Here is a 17,504-nt window from a genome sequence, read left to right on the forward strand (position 1 = left end):
GATCCAACAAATTACAAGGATATTTTTCAACTAACTAAACAAATTTATGGATTCCATACAAGGGAAAAAACAATCAGATTTGATTTGAAAGTGAGCCTTACATGAAGCCTACCATGACATAACTTAAGGGTAAAAATGAACTAATGGGCTTTGCAGATGTTATTTTCGGAAATTATTTTTTGGAAGTAGACCATGGATGTTATCTAGCACAACCTTCACCCATGCCACCATATACATAGTTGGAACTCCTTCCTGGAAATCCAACTATTTCAAATGACTTATGTATAATAGGTTTAAATAGTAGTAATATAGAACATAGAACTAGTATTTCTAATATTTTGATATTTTACTTTGATGGTTCGAAAATGTAGGAGGTATTTGAAGTCAATTGCATTTTAATAGACCCACAACAGAGAAAATATTTTACCTCGTGCTTCTTGGAGTTTGAGTGCACCAACAACATTGTCGAATATGAAGCACTCATTATGAGTTTGAAGAAAGGAATAGAGGTCAAGTTGAAGTGCTCAAAGAAATAGGTGACTCTAAAATCATCACACAATAGGTATAAAATATGATACAGTGTGTGTCACCTAATATTCAAAATTATCAACAAGAGATATGGCATTTGATTTCACAATTCCAAGATTTTAATCATTATTTCTATTCCTAGAATCTGCAATGTTGTTGTTGATACATTAACAAATTCCACTGCTAAGTTGTCACCGCTAAGGGATGACCTTTCTGTTGAAATTATTTAGGCCATATATTCCTTATAATATTACGACTTTTCACGTTTTCAATGAATAGCACCATATATTGGACTTTATGGTGAATACTGGTGTATTCAAAGATGCAATTGTCGATGAAAACGAGCACGATAAATGTTTGCAGGATGTAACTCAAGTGAGCAAAGGAAAACCCATGCCCAAGGGTGTGGTTTTATTGGCAATTTTGTATGCCCAATAAAATTGCTTTAAGGGACTATTCAACACAAAGACTCATAGCTTCACTCTCTCGAGCGAAGAAATAAATCTTGGTACAAAAGAAGATATGAAGTTTGTAAATATTGGTGCTTAATGTACACCTCAAGAGCGACAATCTTTCATTTGCCTCTTTAAGCAGTACTGAGATGTTTTTGTGTGTACGTATGATGATCTTAAGACTTATGATATGGATATAATATAGCATGTGATTCCTATTAAGGAAGGGGCCAAGCCTTTTCAGTGGAAACTAAGGAAGGTTTCACCTACTCTTCAGCCCCTGATTCAGAAAGAGTTGATAAAATTGTAGGATTCTCGAACCATTTTTAAATTTTTTCATTCAACATGGGTCTCTAATCTGGTTCTGGTAAGAAAAAAGTCCATTAAATTCACTTATGCATTGATTTTTTTAATCTGAATCATGCCTTAGAAAAATACAATTATCCAGTGTTGTTGATGGAACCGGCTTTGCAAAAAGTAGCAAGGTCTAAAATGTTTTCTTTGTTAGATGGTTTTTTGGGTTACAACCAGGTTCTGGTGGAAAAACCCAATAGGCATAAGACTAATTTTAGAACCAAGTGGGGTACATTTTCCTTTGAAATAAGTCATTTTGGACTTTTCAACATAGGTGTTACTTTTCAATGTGCTATGGACATCGCATTTCATGGTTTAATTAGACAGGTTGTTGATGTTTACTTAGATGATGTGACATTTTTTACAAAAAGAAGATTTGATCACTTGCATTATCTAAAGAAAATTTTCAAGTGATGTCGCAAATATGGGATATCTCTTAATCCTAAGAAGATAATTTTCACAGTGTCCAAGGGAAAACTCTTAGGCCATATTATAGCAAAGAGTGGGATTAAGGTGGTCTTTGAATGGGTCAAAACTGTCACTCATGTTACCTTCCTCGTTAACAAGAAAGTTATGTAGTCCTTCTTAGGTAAAATTAATTTCCTTTGCAAATTCAACTCTGACTACACACACATAGTCAAACCACTACAAGAGATGATAAAGAAGGATGCAACCTACAAGTGGGATAAATGGGAAAATTATGCCTTCACTTGTATTAAGAAAACAATCATAGAAGCACCAGCATTATACAGTCCAAACTTTAGTAAATATTTCCTATTGTACACCTTCGCTTCTAATACTTCTCTCGTTGTCATTCTTATGCAAAAGGATGATCAAGATAATGAAAGGCCTATATCATTTATGAGTTCCATCTTGCAAGGACCTACACTAAATTACCCTTCCATCGATAAACAAGCTTACGTGGTCTATGTTGTAACATTCTTGTTTTTGATAATTTAGCTATTATATGAAAAAAATCAAAATGACATAAAAAAAGTTATAAGTTAGGATATGGACCAAAAAAAAACCTGGAAAACAAAAATGTTAGGAATTATTATTCTAGGACCATATCAAATAAAATGATAGGGTAGTTGCTCTATAAAAGGAAGGCAAAACGAAAATGTTAGATAAGAAATTAAAAAATAAATAAATAAAAATAAAAATTCTTTAGAAAATAAAATTAAGGTTTCCAGCTCAAAATTCACCTTTGAAAATTTTCTTTTAATTAATCATACTTAAGTTATTTAATTATGATTTAATTGTTGTAATAAAAGCTTGATGACCTTGTAAAATAAGTCATATATATAATTTTGTCGTATTGGTGGAAGCAAAAAAACGACAAATCGAGCACTGATAACCAACGGGCAATTTTCGATGAAGATCGCCCACTCTGCCCGGATCGATGGTGGAGGAAGCCTTTTAGCCCCCCTTCAGTCATTTCCTGTTAACACGGGGGGGGTCCGAAAAGTAGTTTTCATGGTTGCCATTTTTTGCAACGTGGCACCTCCACAATGTTTTGGACCCCCAAAGCTCGAAACCACAAACCATTATGTTCCCCCCACCCCTCGAAATCTGCTGTTGGTTTTCTTCCATCTGATCGTTGACTTCTTCCTGCACCATATGCATCCATTATCCTCCGTCCATTCACAAACCTCCACATCACCAATCTGTTTTCACTCACTCATTCAACACCCACCAAGTTACAATGTCGTTGCCCATACGCTCCAAATTCTTTACTGTGCCTAATTAACCATTTAAACATATGTTAAACATTAATTCACATTCTTCTACAAATTTATTGCCTACAACTAAATTTAAACAATCAATTGAGCCCAATTGCACCTATAAATTATCCATGGCTCCAATCTTTGCCACTTTTCGCTTCCATCCATAAACCAAAAGCACCATTTGTCACTCTATGTGTATTTTTGCCACTGTCATCCACTTTTGATTAAAACGGTTTCTAAATTTCCCCTGTATCAAGATGGCTCCTAAAGAAAAAATATAGAAGACTGTTGAAGAAGGGAACCCCTCCACAATTTCACTTGATTTGGATCATATGCCCCTTATCGATTCCCTTTTCAAGATCAACAACTGTGAATGTGAATTCAATTTTTATGAACTACATTCATGGTTAAAACTGAAATGCTGATAAAGAGGATGCTATTCGCTTCTAGGAGACACTTCTACCATTATATTCTTTTCCTAAGACCCATCACTTCCATGATTTAATCTCTTGGTGTCATGCCAAGTATGATCTTGTGCAAATAACAATGATGACTCACGATGGAAAAAACCTGATCACCATTACTGCTCAGAGCATAAACCAAATGTTAATGATACCTCCATCTGATTCCCTTAGCCATTTGTCACCTGCAGCTCTCATGGACCTCTACAATAAACCTACCTTCCCACAAAGAGCCCTTATCTTTGAACTTTTCCTACCAGAAGATGTTGAATTACCTAAGAGAAATCAACCATATTCATCTTCCATGTTCCCTAAAGCTACTAGACACATTATGTTTCTGTTATCATACCTCCTAGGTTATGAAAATGACCAATCTATTGATGAATCCATCCTTGGATTCTTTTCCATTTTTAGCAAAGAATATCAACCTGACTTCATGTATAATTATAGCCACTTTATGGATGAGAATATACATGAACAGTTTATGAATTTGACCACACAAGGAGTTTTCAGGTACAGTTCAATCATAATCCATTTAATTTTGTTTCAACAGGGAGATCTGTTACCCATTCAGCTGAACATACAAGATGACCAGGGAGTGAATCAATCAGTGATTCACTGGACAGAGTTAGTAAGAGCAGGATCATCTAAATTTACATTCTCTCAGTTTATTGATTCTTTTATACATATAGTTCTTCAACTAATCAACAGGCAAGTAGAGCCCCAAATTAGAGAAGAAATTAAAAATACATTACACCTATCAGAGAAGACCAAGACTGGTGACTGGTACCTATACCAGAATTACACTGATATTAGGATATATGGCAATGAGTTGGCTCCATATAAACTACCTAAGTATGTGCCAATGAGAATATTCTCACTGGAATACATCAGACAGTTGATAAATATGGATGAAGTCCATTTTGTCTCAAGAAAGAAGAAATCACAGTTTAAACTCAAATCCAAGGTAGGGAATTTCATTTGTAACACTAGGTCTTCAAGTATAGAGACAGACAGACTGTTAAAGAATATGAACCTCTAGCCAAGCTTTACTTGGTCTTATGATCCTTTTGGGATCATTTCAGCTCTCAGAGTGCAGTTGAAGGAAACACCTTACAACCATACTCCTAGGCCAGAAGTGGTAAAATTTATGAACCAGGAGAAATGGTGTGAAGGGACTCTCACAAAAGCTGATGAACAAGTTATATCAACTCCAAAAAAAAGACTCTAGCTACTTAGAGTACTCATCATAAAAGAGCCAGAGAGGAAACTTAGTCAGCTACAGAACCAGGTAAAGAGTACTATATCTTACAAAAGAAGTTGAAAATTGGACTATCAATGTCATTAGGAAGCAAGCCACCAGAAATAATTGATCTTGGAGAATTGGAAGATGTTTCATTAGCAGGGACCACTAATCCCAAGCCTCCCTCTACTTCTTCAACTCCTTCTTCAACTGAACCTATGGAGGTTATTTAGTCAACTGAGACCAACTCAGCAAGAGATACTAATATCTTCTCAACTTTTTTGGAAATCAAACAAAAGAATGAAAGTCTTAAATCTCAAGTATACAATCAGTTTTGGAAACAAACATCCACTTCTCAGCATAGACTTCTCTCTACCTTTGACAATGAAAGAGAAAGGATGCAAATGGCATTTTTGCAAGCTCAAATTCAATTTCCCAAATCCATAGCAAACTACAAGAAGACCATATTCTCATTTGATGTGAACCAGATACATCCAATTGATCAAATGGATTTGTATAGGCAAGCAGGTGAGATGTTATTTACAACAATGACTACAACAACCATGTCTCTTTCCAAGCTCATAACTACTTTTTTTAATGTACAATTATAGCTTTAAATTGAAAAGTTTTCATCCTTGTCTAAAGATAACAAATTAAAATCTTTAGAAGATATCATTATCAAGATTGGATATGATCCTCGAAATGTAAATAAATTGAATAAATACTGCAAAAGGAGAATGTAGAGATTACAGCCTTGAAGAAATAGTTGAATTTACCTTCAACTGAGGATCCACAGACCAAAGAAATGGCATAAAATGAACAACACAGAAGCTCATCATTGAGAAAAACATACAAATCAAGAAAATGGAGGAGCAGATAGAACAACTGCTCAGGGAAAAAGAGGCAGCACAGCTTGTTATGACGTTAGTGACAACAATTCCTTAGGAGCATATTTATGTTCATCTCCCATTAACATTGATTCATCTTCAACAACAAGTGAAACAACAAGGCTATCATAGGATCTACAAGCACAAAAACAACAAAATGACAATTTACTCCACAATTTTCAAACCCTGGAGTCACAAAAGGTAAAAAATGATACCTTGTATGTAGAGGAAATGAAAAAGTCACACAGGTTAGAGCTCAAGGTTAAACAGTTAGATTGCAAGAATCTAATGGCATACACTCTGGCCCAAGCCAAAGAAAACATATGGTTAGATATTAACCACTCTATAATAGAAGTATGGCCATCCATACAAATCATTTTTTAGCAACAAGAATTGATTGCTAAATGTAGGACAAATATAGATACCTAAAAGGAAGCATTGGGCACAAAACCCAAAGAATCATCAAGCATGATCAGAGTATTAAACTCTAAAACTAGGCAGTAGTTACAAGGGGTGAGCATTCCAGATAGGACATCTACTATTTGGGAAATTAACAAAGTCCTAGTGAAGAAGAATTTGTTAACACACCTGAAAACAAAATCTGAATCTTTGAACACTATAGTTAGAAGGTTTCATTCTAAGTTTAGTATGTTGCATAACAAAGGGTTACCAGAGATAGTGTCATCAAATGATCAACTAGTAAAATTGGAGGATTACTATGAAAGACTATATACCATTGCAGCATACAACAGTCAATTTACAAGGATAAAAAGAAAAATTACTGGCAAAGAGTTTTTGGAAGCCTTGAGCTCTGACCTCACAATCAAATATGAAGTTGGACACCTTTTTCTCACTAAACCCAATTTTTAGAGATATACCAAAGTTGATGAGATATTTATAAGGATGGTAAATCTTGAGATACCTAGTGAAAAAAGGTGGGATCAATTGTGTGAAACAATTGATTAACTTTTCATTCCAATAAGAAGACAACAACAGAAGATTTTGAAGGAACAATCATCAACAACTTCCTATCTAATAGGGACACATCATGCAGCAGTTTTTCTTTTCCTATCTTCTTTCAAGTTATTTTGTAATTAGTATAGGATATTTTTCCAAACTTGTATAAAAACTCTCTTCTATGAGTTATTAAAGGTGGTACCATTCCATAATAAATTCTGTAAAAGCATTGATCTACAAGTTGTTTCTAGATCACTGATAATAAAGCAAAGGATTCTGAATTTGGTGTCATACAGTCTCGTTTTCTTCTGTAAGTTTTCATTGTGTTTCATTCATTATGTTTATTTTGCATATGTTTGAGTTTTACAAAGATATCATGTGAGAATAAATGTTACAATTATTCTTAAAATTCCATATGAATTATTACCATAAAGAGACTGAGATATTGGACTCCCTGTCTGAAATGCTACCTCTAAATCATAACATTGTTAGAATCTTATGTAATTTTAAGCATCTTTTGTTTATATTTTGAACATTGGACAAAGGTTTTCCAAATTATGACAATTTGTCATTCTGTCTGAAATCTAAATTAAACATATCTCCTTACTATTCTTCCTACATGTTAGCGCTTGAAATTTCACCTCAGGCTGAGAAAGGCAAACTCCAAGGCAACATCAAACCACTTAGCCTCGTAGCTAGCCCTACGGGGCAGGAGAGGGCTCTCTCCGGTCTATCTCGGCAAAGATCTTCAACAGGCAGAGATAACCAATAAAGACCACTGATTTTAGGCTAGTAAACTGATAAAAAGGTTTGATTTGTGATTTTTAGGGTTTCGGTGGAAAGTTGGGGAAAGGCAATTTTGGGTGCGGGGATTGGACACAGTTTTTGCAGGGGGTTCTTTGGGGAAAGGTAGGAGACTGTATTGATGCCTTTGAAAGAGTTGTATGGATGAGAATGACTCGTGAGGAGCTAAGGAGAGAAAGCAATCACCTTGAGTTCTCCTTAAACAGATGAAAACATTGATATTAAGCAAACTTAAAGGCAGAGCATAGAAACCATGAATTCTACCTTAACACTTCATTTGCCTAATTTGCAGAAGAAAAAGTAAGAAGATGATTCACATAAAAAACTTACAAGTACAAAGAGAAACACACCATAAATACATGTAACCACAAGAATCCCAAAAAGGACTGCAAAACCCCGGTCTTTCTTCCTTTGCCAAAAATGTAGAGATACAATGAGTAATACAATAGAAGCTTTCTCCCTCAAGAGTCCAACCATGAAAATGACCAAGAAAGTACATAATATAGGAAATCTAAAATCTTTCCTTGCCTCTAGGGGTCTAGCTCACTATCCTAGGAGCTGTTTCAACCAATTCTAAACTGAGCACTGAAAACTAGGCAGTCAAAACAACTTGCCTCTATAAGCTAGGAAACCAATTCATTCATTAAATTTTTGCCTATCTCATGAATGAATCTTCTAGAAGAGATAAATAAGTGTCAAAATATCATAAAATTACATCATTTACAACAAGGAAGATCAAAATCTACTCCAAAAAGTCAAATCCAGTCAAAACTGCGTTTTGCTGAGCTATAGGTGAATTTATGTGAAAACTGCCCAACACGTCGCGCCCTGATCCTGAACACATCGCGCGCCTTTGGATCTGCTTTTGAGGCACTTCTAGGTGTCCAAATGAGGCAAAAGTGGGCTTGTTGGAAAGGTATGGATGTCTAATTTCCAACACAAGTGGAATTTATAAATTTGGTGGCCATTTGCCCCTCCAAAATTGCAATCTCCCAAGACGGCTTCCTGTGTGTCAAAAAGGTGGCAGAAAGTCATTTTTTGCTTGTTTTCTGACCTTCTGGAGGCTCAAAATTTGATGAAATCTCTTGGTAATTGCTGAGCAGGTGTATCTTTGCATGAAAAATCCAAAAATGCTGAGTTTTCCCGAAATGGAGTTGCCCATCGAAAGGGTCGCGCGTGGCGCGCGACGTGTTGGTGGAGAAAACCTGTTTTTTGCCCAAAAATTCACAAGTGACCAAAAATGCTCAATTTTTTTGAAATTTGTGCTGGAAGTCCCCAATCAAGTACCATGCTCAGTCAAAGAGGCTTTGGCCAAAATTTGGAGTGGATTGGGCCTTTTTCTCCATTTTAGTGCTTTGCTCAACCTCCTTGCATCTAGTGATTGTATTTTTGACATTTCTCTAAAACCATGACACCTGTGTAAAAAGTGAAGGAGGTTTTTCTTCCTTGGCCTGTTGTGGACAAAAACCTCTCTCAGTTTTCCCAAATTCATCTTTTATTGCTCTGAAACATCTTTTGAGTGAAACTGATCCCGATGTGTGAACAAGGAATTTCGTGGAAATGAAGCGAAATGAAGGGGATAGGGGGCTTCTAAATTTTTGGGGAAATTTTTGGGAGTGGGGAGGGATGTTAGGAAGTAGGGGGAAGTGGAATCTTAGAGATTGAGTGAGGGGAAGGGGTCCAAAAGGGCAAAACACAGGCCCAACCTAGAAAATTGCCAAGTTGTAGCAAGAAACTAGGGTTTGTGGAAAAATGAGGAATTTGGCGGATCTAAGGGATGGGAAGCATTTAATAAGGTACTTTAAGGATAGGGGAAGGTGTATGAACATCAGGATACAAGTTTTGCTAATGATTTGACCGTCCAAGAGATATTGCCTTCAAAACCCTAGGAGAGGGAAATGACATTGCTTGGGCGCAACTGAAGCATGAACAAGGTGTAAAATGACTCATTAGACACTGACATGATAATGAAAACCATATGAATGATGATAGACTCAGCTGAATAGTGACAGAGATTGGAATTTGGGCAACTTTTGAAGGAGTGAAAGCAAACCCTAGATATAATGCCTAGTGACCAAATTTTGCTTGAAGACTCACTGAAATGACAAAATTTGACCTTGACACTTCAAAATCACTTTGTAAGAGCATGTTTGATCACTCAAGGAAGGCTGGAAAGACTGACACTAACATTGGCTCCAATGGGGATGGTAGCTCCTTGGAGGTGCCAAGAACCGCAGATCTCTGGAAGAGCTAGATAGTGCCTTCATCCATTGGGCAATGGAGTTAAAAACTCAAGCTGAAATGCATGACTGAAAACTGATGACTTGACAACACAAATTGACTCTCACTCAACTAAAAACTGACTCAATACTTAAACACAACTGACAAACTAGAAATGATGCTCAAAGGGGAGCTTATTCATCAAAACCTACTCTAACAGTTTCATTCATCACCGGATCAAGTGAAATGAAACAACCAATGCAACCAAGTAAGTATCCCATCTGCTGGTTGAATTCTCCACAAGTTCTCGCTTATGAATAACAAGAGAGAACTACTGAAAGGAAACTCCCATGACAACTTGGAAACAGATCCGCTGAATGCTATGGATTCTCTATCTGCCTCCAAAAACACTGCATAAGGATCTTGGAATTCAAGCACACTGGAACTTAGCTCATCCAATGGATGACTTCTCATTTCCTCATACCATGAATGCAAACTTTGATCTGAGCCTTGTGACGAGACCTCTGCTGAAAATGACAAAGAAACCGACTGCCGGATCAAATTCATATCAGCACATGTTTCAAGCTCACATGTAGTCAATGGAGAAAGACTTTGACTGCAAACCTCATTCAAAACATCAGCTATTGGATCATGAAAAACTTGAAAAGACTGCTGTAATGTATCCATTGAAAATGTATGACATCCTTCTAGCTGTTCATCTTTTTATTGAGATATTTTACGAAGATTCTGCCTTATAAACTGAAATGATTCGAAACAAAAGGGTATAGAATCTTCCTGCATCATCAAATCATGTATTTCATCTTCCAAAGCTTCATCTGTAATCTGCCCTTCAATTCCATTTAGTGGCTGCAAATCTGATGCTACAAGCTGCTCAAGAATTTTGTTATCTGTCTCATCCTCAACATTAACACTAAGAGATTGTTGATTTGTTATAGGATGTTCATTTGAAAATTTACTATGAAATCTACCCTTCAAAAACTGAAATGATTCAAAACAGAATGGTACGGAGTCACCTTGAATCATTAAATCATGTGTGTCCACTTCCAAGTCTTTAGCTGCAACTTGAAAATCAATGGCTTTCGGGGGTTGCAAATCTGAATATAAGAAGTCTTGAACAAAGTTTTCATTGCTCTCAAGATGATTCAAATCAAGACTTGTTGACATTTGATTTCTGATTGCATGGTAGTTATCTCTGATGAACTGAAACGAATCAAAACAAAAAGGCAAAGATCCTCCACTTACTTCAAACTTTGCTGCACTTTCCTCATCAATGTCATAGCTGATATGCATCGGTTGATCATTGTATTCAAGCTACTGAAAATGAACTTCTTCCTTGCACAAACCAGTTGCTGATTCGTCTGCAAGATTAGCTTCTGTTTGGAGAACATAATCATCGTCACACTGATCAAAATGAGGCAAATCATCACTATAAAACACATCATCAATCATACATGTCATATCAATAGATATCTCTTCTCCAAGGTGATCTACAAAACAATCATTATCAGATCTATGACAACTAGGATAAGAAACAAAATGTTTTGGATCAGCAACTTGTTCTTCTTCAATCAACGAGCCATGAGCTTGAACATCATAATCATTCCTTGCAGTGATCTTGTCCATCATCTTTTCTACTGCACTTACCAAAATGTCAAGCTTTACCTCTAGAGATGTCGATTTTTCTGGATCTATGTTTTTCATCTCTTCTTCCTTCATCCTTGCCCTTCGGATCAACAGATGAGCCTCTACATTTACTGCACTATTTTTCATCTTGTGAAGTGTTGCAATATCCCTTTCTCTCAACTGAAACTCCATTTCTGGATCAAAGGCACCCGGATAGTGCAAGAGAGCCCATCTAGGAGTAGGCCTTATATCAACTAGCATCAAATAATAAACTTGGTTAAATCTGGCTGAAAACTGTTGTATTGTCTCCCCTGGCAATCTTTTCAGCTGGTTATACTCTTCTACAATCAAGAAAAGGTTCTGCCCGATCATCCACCTATCGAGAAAAACTTTGACAAACTGCTGGAAATCTGAGATGCTCGCATCAGGCAGGGCTTTGAACCAACTCTTGACTTTGGCTTGCAAAGAAAGAGCAAAAAGCCTTATACTGACATCTTCTTCATCAACTTCAAAAATATCTAGAAAAGATTCAAAATTCTGCACATGTTGCTCAGCGTTGACATTCTTACTTTCACCATCAAACCTCGGCAAGTATAGATCATAGTTTTTGGGGAAAGCATGGAGAACAGAAGGTAAAACAAGAGGTTTATACAGATCTGGAATTTTAGAAGGTGTAGGGGTATGTACAGCAGGTATAGAATCGGTCTTGGTCTTTTGAGGTTCATCAAACTGAAGATGGTCATCACAAGATTTAGAAGAAAGGTCATGATCAAGCTCAAAGGCATGCAAATCTTTGGTATTCACAATCTTCAAAGGGAAAGAATCGATTGCAGGCCTGGGATCTTTTCTCAAGCATACTATACTTTGCAAAGCCTTCTTGACATTCTTGGGAAAAGAGAAGAAATAATTTATGACAAAGAACAGAATGTCTTGGATGCAATTCCAACTTGAATACCTCATATATTCATATTGTCCTTTCATGTTTCTGCTGGTCGGGATCATCCTCCAGTTGAGTCTTTGGATCTGATCTCGAAAATAATTTAGAGTCGCCAGGTGAATGATTTCAGCCTTTCAAGTGTCTGATCATTGTCCACCATCAACAATCAGATCTGAACTTGATGCATGTACTGGGGTAAAATGCAAATGAAGTGCTGTATTCACAAGCTCACGGAGATGGACTGAAGCAGCGTTTATCTACTTCCGCTTATGCAAAGCAAAAGCGTTTCGAAGGCTACCTGGCATAACTTCAGGCTCCATCTAAGACTTATGAAACAAACACATCAACCCACAAACAAGTTTGTTCTTCCCAGTATGGTCGCCAATATGTTAGCGCTTGAAATTTCACCTCAGGCTGAGAAAGGCAAACTCCAAGGCAACATCAAACCACTTAGCCTCGTAGCTAGCCCTACAGGGCAGGAGAGGGCTCTCTCCGGTCTATCTCGGCAAATATCTTCAACAGGCAGAGATAACCAATAAAGACCACTGATTTTAGGCTAGTAAACTGACAAAGGTTTGATTTGTGATTTTTAGGGTTTCGGTGGAAAGTTGGGGAAAGGCAATTTTGGGTGTGGGGATTGGACACAGTTTTTGCAGGGGGTTCTTTGGGGCAAGGTAGGAGACTGTATTGATGCCTTTGAAAGAGTTAGATGGATGAGAATGACTGGTGAGGAGCTAAGGAGAGCAAGCAATCACCTTGAGTTCTCCTTAAACAGATGAAAACATTGATATTAAGCAAACTTAAAGGCAGAGCATAGCAACCATGAATTCTACCTTAACACTTCATTTGCCTAATTTTCAGAAGAAAAAGTAAGAAGATGATTCACATAAAAAACTTACAAGTACAAAGAGAAACACACCATCAATACATGTAACCACAGGAATCCCAAAAAGGACTGCAAAACCCTGTCTTTCTTCCTTTGCCAAAAATGCAGAGATACAATGAGTAATACAATAGAAGATTTCTCCCTCAAGAGTCCAACCATGAAAATGACCAAGAAAGTACATAATATAGGCAATCTAACATCTTTCCTTGCCTCTAGGGGTCGAGCTCACTATCCTAGGAGCTGTTTCAACCAATTCTAAACTGAGCACTGAAAACTAGGCAGTCAAAACAACTTGCCTCTATAAGCTAGGAAACCAATTCATTCATTAAATTTTTGCCTATCTCATTAATGAATCTTCTAGAAGAGATAAATAAGTGTCAAAATATCATAAAATTACATCATTTACAACAAGGAAGATCAAAATCTACTCCAAAAAATCAAATCCAGTCAAAATTGCGTTTTGCTGGGCTGTAGGTGAATTTCTGTGAAAACTGCCCAACACGTCGCGCCTTGATCCTGAACACGTCGCGCGCATTTGGAGCTGTTTTGGAGGCACTTCTATGTGTCCAAATGAGGAAAACGTGGGCTTGTTGGAAAGTTCTGGATTTCTAATTTCCAACCCAAGTGGAATTTCAGAATTTGGTGCCCATTTTCCCCTCCAAAATTGCAATCTCCCAAGACTGCTTCCGGTGTGTCAAAAAGGTGGCAGAAAGTCATTTTTTGCTTGTTTTTTGACCTTCTGGAGGCTCAAAATTTGATGAAATCTCTTGGTAATTGCTGAGAAGGTGTATATTTGCATGAAAAATCCAAAAATGCTGAGTTTTCCCGAAATGGAGTTGCCCATCGAAAGGGTCGCGCGCAGCGCGCGACGTGTTGGTGGAGAAAACCTGTTTTTTGCCCAAAAATTCACAAGTGACCAAAAATGCTCAAAATTTTTTGAAATTTGTGCTGGAAGTCCCCAATCAAGTACCATGCTCAGTCAAAGAGGTTTTGGCCAAAATTTGGAGTGGATCGGGCCTTTTTCTCCGTTTTAGTGCTTTGCTCAACCTCCTTACATCTGGCGATTGTATTTTTGACATTTCTCTAAAACCATGACACCTGTGTAAAAAGTGAAGGAGGTTTTTCTTCCTTGGCCGGTTGTGGAAAAAAACCTCTCTCAGTTTTCCCAAATTCATCTTTGATTGCTCTGAAACATCTTTTGAGTGAAACTGATCCCGATGTGTGAAACAAGGAATTGCGTGGAAATGAAGGGGATAGGGGGCTTCTAAATTCTTGGGGAAATTTTTGGGAGTGGGGAGGGATGTTAGGAAGCAGGGGGAAGTGGAATATCAGAGATTGAGTGAGGGGAAGGGGTCCAAAAGGGAAAAACACAGGCCCAACCTAGAAAATTGCCAGGTTGTAGCAAGAAACTAGGGTTTGTGGAAAAATGAGGAATTTGGCGGATCTAAGGGATGGGAAGCATTTAATAAGGTACTTTAAGGATAGGGGAAGGTGTATGAACATCAGGAGACAAGTTTTGCTAATGATTTGACCATCCAAGAGATATTGCCTTCAAAACCCTAGGAGAGGGAAATGACCTTGCATGGGCGCAACTGAAGCATGAACAAGGTGTAAAATGACTCATTAGACACTGACATGATAATGAAAACCCTATGAATGATGATAGACTCAGCTGAATAGTGACATAGATTGTCATTTGGGCAACTTTAGAAGGAGTGAAAGCAAACCCTAGATCTAATGCCTAGTGACCAAATTTTGCTTGAAGACTCACTGAAATTACAAAATTTGACCTTGACACTTCAAAATCACTTTGTAAGAGCACGTTTGATCACTGGAGGAAGGCTGGAAAGACTGAAACTAACACTACACACCTTATAAATTCAACTCACTGTGTGAAGTTAAATAGCAGCCCTTTGCTCATCTATTAGTACCATCTAAAAGAGTTAATACATAATTCTTACAGTTTTTTCTATGTATTGGTCCTCCATAAAAACCAAAACCAAAACCAAAACCCCCAAAACAAATATCTTAGATGCCCTGGCATGATCAATTGACCATTACCATCTCAAAGGAACAACCTACATGGTGGTAAAACACTTCAGGCCTTATCTTCTGAAAAATCATGCCATCATCTTTGTGCCACTCCTAGCTGTTAGATCGTTGTTGGATGACCAAGTTACAATAATATGATATTGAGTTCAATCCATTTCACACGATAAAGGGCCATGGTCTATGCCAATTAGCATAAGAAGCAATAATATCACTAGAATACGACTCTTCTAGGTGCGTGAGGGAAATTGAAATTTGTAATATCAATAAAGTTACCCCCAATGATGCATATGCCTCTTGGTACATAAGTGTGCAATAGTACCTTGAGAACAGTACCCTACCCTCTCATTTATCAATAAGATAAAATAGGGCTACTAGATTGAAATATTTATCATATCAATTGGTACATGGAGTGCTTTCCAAGAAGCAACATAACAGGGTTCTTCTCAGATGCTTGGAAGCACCTAATTCAGAAAGGTTATTAAGTGACCTCCATGATGAACCAGTAAGAGGAAATTTCCCTAGTGACACTATTGTGCACAAAATTATGCAGGCCAATTTATAGTGCCCAAAACTTTTCAAGGATGCTCATGCTGATGCCCACGAATGTCTGGCTTATTATAAATGTGTTGGTTGAGATAATAAATCAATTGCCCCATTGCAACCCATCACTATAGAATAAACTTTCCAACAATGGGGATTAGACATTATCGGTGAAATATTTCCACACTCATCAAAGCAACACCGCTACATCCTCACTACTACAAATTACTTCATGTGGTGTGTTATCACTTAGAACTAAAAATTTGATGCATATAATTTTCTATCCTAGCCCGATGACAAAGGTCCTTGTTAGTTTAATTTCGTTTTAATTTTCTTCCCCTAGGATTTGGAGTTTTAAAGAGTTTCTTAGCTCAAGTCATTTTCAACTCCCATTGGTTCTCCTCCACCCATCAGTGTTCTATAGCCACATCTTGTCTTATCCGAGTCACCATGTCTTTTAGTAATTTCCCAGCATAATTCCCATTCGCCAGTTTCGCAGCGCAATCATGATTAAGCAATTTCGTAGCGCATCATGATTAGGCAGTTTCGTAGCACATCATTAAAATTTAAAACTAACAGCGCTGCGAAATCATGGATTCGTGCATTCCACAGCGAATCTTTCCCGGAATGTCAAGTCCGTTAGGCGAGTGATCAGTCATGTCCTCTCATGTCAGCTCATGTACCTCTCTTATCACGTTTGAATGCTCATTGCCACTATCACCACCACCAGATCTGTTGATATGCACGAAGTATCATTCCCAAGAAATTTTACCGTGCATAAACCTTAATGATGGCCGTAGGTTCTGCATGAGTGACAAATCTGTAAGATTATGTATTGAAAGATTTTAAATGGAAGAGTTTAAATTTCAAGTGAGGCTGACAATCAAGTGAGGCTGAATTAAAAAGAAGCTGAATCACAATTTCAACTGGAGCTGTTAGTCTTTGTGTGCGAAGATTTGGAAGAATCCATGGAGAAAAAAGAGCACAGATCCGGCAAATGTCTAAGGACTGAACCTGAGGGCCTGGATATAACGCTGAGAGATGAAGGGGTGAAGAAAGCGTTTAAAAACGTCGGGTGCTAGAACTTTTGCAAAAAGCTACAAGGAGGGCATGCACAGGTAACTAAAGAATTTGCACTAAACTTCACTGGTCTGAATTCAAAGGTAGCCATGTTAGAAGTGCAGGTTTCTCCAAAAGCGATTTCTGTTGTGACAGAGATCCCAAGAGGACAAGAGGAATGGTTTAAAAATTTCAAATTTGACATGAATCCTTGTAAGGAGTTTTTAAAAGATGCATATGTAAATGAAGATTTAACTAAGGCAATGCCCAGGAATTATGTCAAGGAACATTATGCTCTCTTACTCACCTGCATACAGAAATATTTGACTTGTGAAGGAAGGTAGAACAAGGTTTATTCTTACCATTTCAAACTGCTTTTGCATTTCACTGGGAAAGTCTCCATAGACCTACCTTTTTATTTGTTCTGTAGCTTGAGTAAGATGTGTGATAAGGTGCAACTGAGGAAAGAGGACTGTGAAACTTCTTTGTTTCATCATGGTTTGATCAAGCTGCTGGTTTTAGATGGCCTCCAGAAGATAGACAGAGACTGGAATTCTTTTATTTTTATGGTTGGATTCCAAAGCAAGACTGGCCTCACTCCTCAACTGGCCAGATATTTCACAATAGCTGAGCTCCAAAAAGAGGCAAGAGCCAAAAGGGTTCCAAAGTCACAGCTAAGAAAACCAGTGAAGCCTCTCATCATCGAAGATCAACCTCAGCAAATAACTAAGGAAAAGGCTCAAGGTAAAAAGA

Source organism: Pinus tabuliformis, chromosome 4_2 (assembly GCF_031772625.1).
Source record: "Pinus tabuliformis cultivar Carrire ecotype Pingquan chromosome 4_2, CPIR1, whole genome shotgun sequence".
Taxonomy (NCBI): Eukaryota; Viridiplantae; Streptophyta; class Pinopsida; order Pinales; family Pinaceae; genus Pinus; species Pinus tabuliformis.